The 9,552-nt window shown below is 38.5% G+C and overlaps 1 long non-coding RNA gene across 1 annotated transcript; it reads right to left on the reverse strand.

Moving 5' to 3' along the window:
• Window positions 1-939: 939 nt before the first annotated feature.
• LOC146315952 (uncharacterized) lies at window positions 940-9,002 on the reverse strand. Its single transcript, XR_014771825.1, has 3 exons — window positions 8,950-9,002; window positions 3,514-3,568; window positions 940-1,515 (listed from the first exon to the last, which is right to left on the reverse strand). It is a non-coding gene; the product is annotated as an uncharacterized LOC146315952 (long non-coding RNA).
• Window positions 9,003-9,552: the final 550 nt, after the last annotated feature.

A 9,552-nucleotide genomic window follows, 5' to 3' on the forward strand; every position in this document is an offset into this window, starting at 1 on the left:
GCTTGGACCACTTCTCTGTCCTTCCTCTCTCTCTGCCCGTTCCAACTCCGTCTGATGAAGTTCGGCATCTGTTTATTCAGGTTCATAAAGGTATCCCTGGCTCTGTGCTAAAAGTTTCTTGACCTAAAAGAATTACAACAGCACATGTTAATTTCATTAAAAAAAAAACACACACAATGAAGGGAGAACACTTAATGGATTAACTCAGTGGAATTAAAATTTATTTTAAAATGCTCAACAATGCATTTAACAGAAGACATTGGCTCTTGACAGGCTGAAGAGTGTTTTGTTAATGCTCAGTATAAAAGTGAACAATCAATAGTTTGATTACAAACCTACTTAACATTCTTTTATGAATTTTTATTCATCAAACTATTCAATCCAGGTGTGCCTTGCTGCAACAGCCAACAGATGTCAACATACGAGGCAGTATAATCGAAAACGACAACTTCTCAGCCGAACAAGTCAGTTTTGAGTCTCCACTACATTTTTTGAATAAACATTAGCTCAAACAATCGAACTACCTGGGAATATGTTCCAGTTTTAGACAAGAAAAATATCAAAGAAATAGCCTCTCAACAAAAATGCACAACATATAAAAAAATTATGTTCCTGAAATAATTGCAAGAGAGAATATTCTTATTAAGAACTAAACCCTTTCAGAGAATCTTTCTGAACTAATCATTTTTAGTTCTGTAGCTTAGGGTTATCTTGGGTGCCTATACTTTTTGAAGACCAAAGTAACAACCTGAAACATGACGAATGCACATTAACAACAAATATTTCCTGTTCTTCCTCTCTTCAAAATAAGAGTCCTGGATGTGTTGGCATTACTTGTACAAAAGCACATACATTTATTTAAAAAAAGGTTACAATTCTTTCTTGGTATGAGACACAGGAAACTATTGATATTACTAAAACAATAATATTGGTGCATTTTAAATTATTGGGATTATTATCTTGCAGGAGCTGTAAGTGAAGCGAGATGCCTGTGCAGTGTGGACATACTAATATTGCTGATATTTCCGTGTCTCCTATTGAGAATGAAATATAATCTTTTTGTTAAGTTGCTCACACCAAATGGGTTTGGGTAAATTTAAGTCAATTTTCTTTTATACAGGTAATGCTGGGACATCTGGGACTCTATTTTGAAGAGGGGAAAAAGTTTTTGCACTGTATCAACTTGCCTACCCCAGTAGTTTGTTTTTCAAACTAAGCAGTTTTGGAGGGAGTGTTTTGCTTCCCAATCCAAGCATGACTGCTTGAATGAATCTTGAGTGTGTTCGCCATGCATTTTGGGTAATCTAAGTGAAGAGCATACATAAGTCCAAACATGAGGCAGACTGCCTGGGGAAAGTCTCTAACATTGTCCATGACAGTACTTCCCTCAAGTATGATGGCAGTGGAAATGGGCTGGAGGTGCACTGCATTTAGACCCTGCTGCTGAGCATCTTCGTTGACCACGGTCAGCACCCCAACTGTCACTGAGGCAAGTGCTTCTTCCTTCGCTGTATCCTGCAAAAGAAGCACACACAACTACCTTTTGAATCTGGTCTTCTTTTGGGAAATTCTGTAGACTGGAAGTGTGAGATTGGGGAATTCACATCCTTAATTTAATTACATTATGTACTAATTTAGGGATTCTGATCATTTATGAGTGAGATTAGAATCCACCTGATTCTGATCAACTGAAAATAAGTGTATTTTAAATAGGGCTGTCAAACGATTAAAAATTTTAATCGAGTTAATTACAGTTTAAAAATTAATTAATAGTAATTAATCACAATTCAAATTATCCCCAAAATATGTCATATTTTTCTGTAAATTATTGTTAGAATGGAAAGAAATGACACAAGGCGGATATATACTGTACAGCAACATACTGTATTTGTTCATTACAACCATAAATCCACACTGAATGGCATTAATATTGTTCAAGAACATTATTTATTTCTTAGACAGTATTCTTTTTTTCTCTTCAAAATCAACAAGACTTTTTCTTTCTTTCTTTCAGTAACAGGACAGTATTTTCCCCCTCTTCAAACTAGCACAACAGGGCCACTCTTTTTTTTTTCTAATTAAAAATTCAAAACCAGAACATCAGGCTAAATCTACCTGCTTTGAGCTTCACCATATAAATCAAATGTTTCTTCTGCTGTGTCTCTCTCTCTGTGTGTGTGTGTGTGTGTGTGTGTGTGTGTGTGTGTGTGTGTGTGTGTGTGTGTGTGTGTGTACATTTGAATGTGGCCCTCTTCTCTACTCATCCTCTAGCCCAGGGGTGTCAAACTCAATCACAGAAGGGGCCAAAGTTTAAAACACAGTCTAAGTCGCGGGCCAAACAAGATTAACATTTATTAAACTGTCTAAAACTGATTATGTTTAATTCAGAAATATGAATTTGAACAGCCAGACTGCAACAACTTTTTCCTCAATAAAATAAATAAGATTTAAAATATTTTTTTTTTCTTCAACAATAACAAAGGAAAACGAGAATATTTCAGCTCAGAATATTTCAACTCACATATCCAGGTGGGGGTTACATTTGAAAATGCTTGCTTTTTGTCTGCACACAAGATATCGCACACTTTAATCATGCAACCCCTCAATGGCACTGCATTTGGCATAAAAGTCTGCTCATATAATAATATTACAAACCCATCAGTCCATCAGGTACAGATGAACATATTGACCTGCTCAATTTAACATTAAGGCCAAAACGCACTGAGAACTTCAACAGAAAAGTCAACTGTAGCTTCTATGGTGCACTGCAGGCTTCAGATTTAAAATGTAACACCACAGAACCAGCAGTATTTTAGGAAAAGGTTAAACTGCACACTGACAAGACAGAGTCTGTCCTCTTCATCATGACTTACAATAATGCAGCAATTAAGTATTTAAAAGTACACAAATCAGACTTGGAGTAAAAAAAAAAAAAATCGCGCACCACATAAGTGTACATTAATATTATGATTCATGATCATAAAAAGTTTTTTTTTATCTCTCTCCCTCTCCCTCTCTCTGCTGTGGGTCAGTCTTATTTTTATTTTTACCTGGTTTCAGGTGAAGCTGCAGCTCATCTCCCTCCTCATATACTTGTGTTTCTTTGCACTGAGTCAGTTGCCTAAACAGACAAACCTGTTTACATTGTCGTACTATCTGCTTATTTATTGTTCCATCTGTATTCTTTTTAAACTGAAATTCCCCATCCAGAGGGCCAACCTGCTCTTCCTCCATGTTTACATTCACCGCACGCATGCATCCGCTCTGCTCACTGCGCGTCACTGCACTTCTGAGTGGTATTATGGGATGTATGAGGCGGGTCATTCTGCGCATGCGTCAAATTCGTGAAAATTTTTAACGGCACTAATTCTAAAAATTAATTATCGCCCGCTAACGCGATAATTTTGACAGCAGTAATTTTAAATATTTGACAACACTATCAAACGTATCAAATATGATTTGTCAGTAACTTGAGATCAATATGTTTCTTTCTTCTTTCAATATGTTACTTACAAAGCAAGTCTTGTAGACCTCACTGGAGTCATCACCAAGCACAATAGGAGGGCCTCTGAGGACAACAGAGCGAAGTGCCGTCACATCTGGCGACTAAAAATACAGAGAGAGAATAGATACAAGTTAAGAACTTCATAGCATTTTGAGGGGTGGGGTGGGGGGTATGTGTTGATATACTTTTCTATATTTTCTCTAATAGTTCATAGCCTCATAATAGAGACAGGGCTTTAAGTTTTATTAGTATAATTGGTAACATTTAAATACCTAATTTTACACATCCCAATTTCCATGTAAACATTTTCTTTGTTTTTATACAAACTCAACATTTCAATTAAATTTAAAATAAAATGCCCTTGTGCATGCATTTCATTGAGCACTCACTTGAAATGTGCAAACTACCATACTGTTGGATTTCTTGTTACGAAGAATGACAGACTGAGAGACACATAAAAACCTGTTGAAATTGAACAAAAACATGTTGAGATGAGTAGTCCACAACAACTGGTATCGGTGTTGTGAAAGGATTTTAAAAAACATGATTTAATTGTTGAAGTGATTTAGTTAGTGTATTTATGGGTACACATCACTGGTACGGTCACCAAGGGTACATCTGTCTCGCTTGCTCTCCACAGCAGCATGCAGCAACACAGCAGAGAGGAAGGCAGTGTGAATGGTATGTGAAACAGGCCTCAGGTGCATTGCCACCACCCGTTATTACTGGAGTGTAAATTACAAAATCCTTACCAGGCAGTTGATGTGCTGGATCAAGTCTGTCAGTTTTTGTCCTGTAGTTCCTTTTTTGGACTTGAAAAGCTCGATGAAGCGTGGGGTGTGTTGGTCTAGGGCTTCATAAAGGTCTCCTTCAAGGTTCCTACTGGCGACGCGATTAAACTCAGCAAAGACCTGAAAAAATGGAGAGTGGAAGGAGGGAGAGGGATAGCAACATTAAACTGACTGTCATTCAATTAATACTGTAGAAAATTAAAGAGCTTAACATATGAAACTATGGTGAATAATACATTACTACTTATATTATTAAACAAATAACATTAGTACACATACTGACATTGAAAACATTTTACTGATTTGTATATAGTACAAGAGTAATTTTTTGAGGATGATGTGTTTTAATATTCCACCTCACAGCATTGATATGTTCTGACTGACATTTAATCTGCTGGAAACTTAATGGGGGAAGGCAGGCCAAAACGAACAAGTAGCTTACCTGTCTCTCAGTGAAAAGTGCTGGCCAACGTTCAACCGTGCTCTGCACAGCAGGCTCCTGTGTCACTATCTCCCTTCTGCACAGTGGGAATGTTTGGTCCATCATTTGCGAGACTAGAGTGGCATTGGGTTTTTTTTTCTTCATTTCCTCGATGACAATCTTCCTGGCATTTTCAAGGCTTCTTTCATCATGTCCGTCAGGTAAATTAAGCAAATAATTGGCTTCACCTCTTTTTGGTCGCTTGACATTCTTGCTGGATGATTCTCCATCTGGATTAAGTTTACTTCTTTTACCCCCATTTATCATTACATCATCACATCCTGCTTTTCGTAGCTTTGTACGATAGTTTGCCATCTTGAATTTTATGCTATTTTTCCAGCCATACCACCCTGGCTGGGGACCAGGTTCAGTGAGACTGGGGTGCTTACTTATCAGTGATTTTGCGACACTGCTGAAGTCGTCATCGTTCGGGTACGCCTTGAAACTGTACATTGTTTTGGCGAGCTTCTCAAGTATGTCATGTTTCATGTCTTGTGATGGAGTAATTGGGAGACGGTCTTTCATGAATGAAAGGTCTGCCTGTCTCAGCCTGTACTCTACATCCACTGAGAAATTGGGTATGTCGAAGAACTCTGGCCACTGTTTTCTAAGCGAAGGTGACAATTCAGCAGGGGACAAGATCTCAGTGTCTACTGTGCTGCAGTCTGATTCTTCGGTGGGTGAAAACAGGGCGGTCAACTCGAGAGTCACAAGAGGAATTACTTTCAGCGTAGCTCTTGCAGGCAAATCTGTTACTTCAGTCAAATTGCATAGCGCATTACTGAAATCTGGATCTTCATATTGGAGTTTGAAGTCATACTGCAGTGACAGCTTATCCCGCAGCTGTGTTTTTAGTTCTTCAATGGAATCCGGTCTATCATTTAGGGTCAGCTTCCTTATATCATCTTCATCAATGACAACTCGGAGCATCAATCTTTGGTCCATCTCGATGTCACCTCCTCCCAAATGTACCGTTTGAGTGTAACAAGCTGTTTGCCATGAACTCTGTAAAGTGACAGAGGAAACACATCATTCAAATCTGACAACTGGGTGACTGAGAAGATGGGCAAATGGCTGCTGCAGAGGTCATACAATCTAAGATGCTCATCATACCATGAGGTCATCAGTCTGCAGACAAATGCTACATCTGTGTTTATAACAACAATCTTTGAGATTTGTCTGAACTCTGGGAGCCCTGCGCAAGATCCAACAGAAATGACCATGTCAGAACTGTACTTGATGCCATCAATGATGACAGAGGAAGCTACAAAGACTGTGTTCAGCTGGTTGTTTCTTTGATTGAGCCAGTTCTGCACATTTTCTGGAAATGAGGAAACCATCACAGACTTCACTTTGTGAATTTCAGTAGATGGCTTAAAAAAAGTTGTGGCAGCTAGATGGAAGGCCATCATTTTCTGATGTCTGTTTGCTAAAGTCAGGGGAATGTTTTTAAAGTTGTGAGAGTGATGCACAACTTTCTTGAAGAACTTGTGTTTCCCCTCAAAACGCATTGTCCACACATCAGATAGAGGACCAAAGGTTTGAATGAGCTGAGGGTAATGCTCAACGTAGTGGTCCTTTGGTCGTAGCTTTTCACCCGGGAAAACCTTCTGAAACAAGTGTCTATTGTCAGAGATTTTGCTATCAAGAAAGCACAAAGACTCTTCTGTAAAGCTTGTGGACATTGCCAATTCCACCACATCTTTTAAGGTTATTAAAACCTCCCAGGTTTCATCACCGTCTGGAATGTGTTGACCATTTTATAATGGTAGAAGTCGGAGAAGAGTCCAATTTTCGTGACCATTTCCTCCAATTGTTGACTTTGAGGAGAAGGTCTTTGGAATGAGTTGGGGTTGATTTGCTCTGTCTGCAAATGTGTATGGGAACTGTTTAATAGCATCATTCAGGGCCTCAAGGGAGATAGTTCCCTTCGATATCAGTGCCTTTAAGCACAGAGCCAACTCTACTGGAACAATACCCTCCAGAAGATCATGTAGAATGTCTGGAAGGTAACCATCAACGACATGAAAATGTTGCAAGCTTTCAGTAAGTGGACAGCTTCCTTTCACACCGTATTGTTGAGCCTTGGATCCTGTGACACCTCTTGCACATGTTTGTCATGGTTTTCTTTTGTTCTTTGTTGAAATAAGCCTGTCCGTACTTCTTTGTCCTGCATTTCCTCCCGCTTGGCCATACAGAATCGACAAACTTGGGTAACTCTGAAGCTTTCAAAGAACCCTCCCAAAGAGTGGGCAGCCAGATTGTCTGCTGCAACAAATAACACTGTGCCCTTAACAGTGGCTCCCAACTGTTCAACATATATGCCTTGTTGCTCAAGAAAAACAAGGTCCTGAATAAGAGGGTGAAGAATTTTGGCATAACCCTGGTCTTTGATGTCATTGGCCTTGCAAAGCAGAGCAAGCTGAATGGAATGAAGAGACGAGCGATATTTAGGGTGTAAATTGCCAAGTGTCCAGTAGATGGCAGTTTGTTTGTGCTTTTTTCTGGAGGTTCTCAAGGGGTTAGCCACCTCAAAATCATCAATATACAGTCGGAGAGCGATCCTGAATTCTTCCTCATTCAAGAAAGCACTGTCTTTGAAGCGGGCACCATCTCTGTAAGATTGGTATTTCTCTGACAAAGTTGCCTCATGTGACATGGTCTTTTCCAGAATTTCTCTATTGCTCAGTAATGTTTGCAGCATTTTTAGTATGGGGACATACACAACATTCTGCTTGTTTTCTAGGACAAATTCAACTGGCATAACCAAAGAGAATTCCCTTGAAATGTATGATTTTCGCCTGTTAGCAGTTGACAACGATCCCTCATCAGAAGTGAATTTGAGGAATACATTATTCTCAATGACCACTTGAGCTATCTCATTCACTAAAGCATCATCAACATTTGCACAATGCGTATGTAGAATTTTTCGAGTAGAAGAATGTAGCAATGGCTGTGATAACAAATAAATTTGGTTGATCTGATCTATGACCTCTTGCAGGGCAGTTTCAGAGATGTTAAGAATTGATGACATTTTCAGGAAAAGAGCAGCTACATTGCGTTCCAACTGATTCTCTAAGTCCTCCACATCTTCATTTTGCTCAGCAACTTCACAGTCAATATCATCAACTTCAGGGTCACTCTCCTCTAGCTGAACACTCGTATTTTTTGGAAGTTCTTCAACTACATTTTTTGAAACAATTTCCTGTTTTAATGGTGTCTTGTTGTGCATCTGATGCTCTTTGCTTTTGTGTGCAGTAAAGGTAGAATAAACACTACTCTGAAAGTTACAGTCCTGATATGGGCAGGCAACCATTTGCCTCAGCTTAAGATGTCTTCGCAAATGGGTAAAGAAGTCTGCTTCTGTGCAAGGCTCCACAAAGTCGCACAACTGACAGTGAAATGCAGTTTCTCCACTTTTGCCTGCATCCTTTTGAGTGTGCCATGTTGAAAGGTGTACTTTGAGTGCATTAAAAGATTTAAATGTGCAGAGGCATTCCTTATGAAGGCATGGGAGTGGGGATGTCCGAGTGTGAAATCCATGTTTTAAGCGGTAATGCTTAAGCAAGTAGCCTCTCTTTTCAGCAAAAAATGTGCAGTACTTACATGTCCACTGCATTAGGGAGCACTGCTCTGGTTGACCTGAAAAGACATGATAATTTCAGCATTAAGCACTTATTTTAAAAAAAAAAGTTTCATTTTTTTCCTAAATAGTCACAAATTAAAATGTACAATTAATTGTTTTAAACACAAATTAAAAATCTGCAATGAATCATTTTAACATTGACAAACTAAAATGTGCAATAAATTATTTTTAAATGAAATGAAAGATTTTTTAAATAGTGAAATTGAAATATACAATGAATTTTTTAGTCACAAACCAAAAATGTGCTTTGAATTATTTTTTTAAACAGTCATAAATAAAGATGTACAATTAATTATTTTTTAACAGTCAAGTCGAAGTGTGCGATGAACAGTCACAAACTGCCATGTACAATGATTTATTTTAAACAGTCCAAAATTGGAATAAATTAACTTGATCCGTTTAACAATGGAATTGGTTTTATCATAATCCCACTGTAGTAACATTAATGTATTTCTGTTACCCAAACCCATGGAACTAATACAAATATTGAATGATTATTGTATTGTATGAAGCATTAGGTAAATACCTTTAATTGCTGAGAGCGGAGTAAGTGTGGACAGTTGACCATCTGCTTCAGCCTGAATGGAGGACAGTGAAAAAACACACATAAATCAACACACCAGGTTGTTATAATATCACTCTTGTTAACTGTATTCCTATATTGAGCTTTAAATTCAGTGGCAAAGGAGAAATCCTTTAGAAAATACAGAGATAAGGACCCCGACTCTCGTTACATTGTCAAAATAAATTAAATCTGTGTGGATCCTTAGGTGTAGTTCACATCAGTGGCGCCGGGATCGCTCGCGCTCTGCAGCGATCGTTTCGGCGTATGGTCTGTTTTGGGCGCGAGCCGCGAGCGATCGCGTCAATCTTGGCAGGAAGTCACACATGAAACAACGAGAGAATCCAGTCAATTTTCTAAATTAAATCAATTTTCAAAATAAAACACAGAGATTGACAAATACCATAGCCCTCTCCGTGTGCGTTTGTTGCCTATTTGTGTTTATTTATCTAAACAGAACGCGACAGAGATGAAAACACACACACATCGACACACATATATACACAAAGGGTACCCACACACACACCGACACACCTTAGGTGTATATAGATGACCTATATACGTTCA

The sequence above is a fragment of the Lutjanus erythropterus genome, chromosome 14, assembly GCF_056507025.1.
Source record: "Lutjanus erythropterus isolate fLutEry1 chromosome 14, fLutEry1.hap2, whole genome shotgun sequence".
NCBI classification, from domain to species: domain Eukaryota; kingdom Metazoa; phylum Chordata; class Actinopteri; order Lutjaniformes; family Lutjanidae; genus Lutjanus; species Lutjanus erythropterus.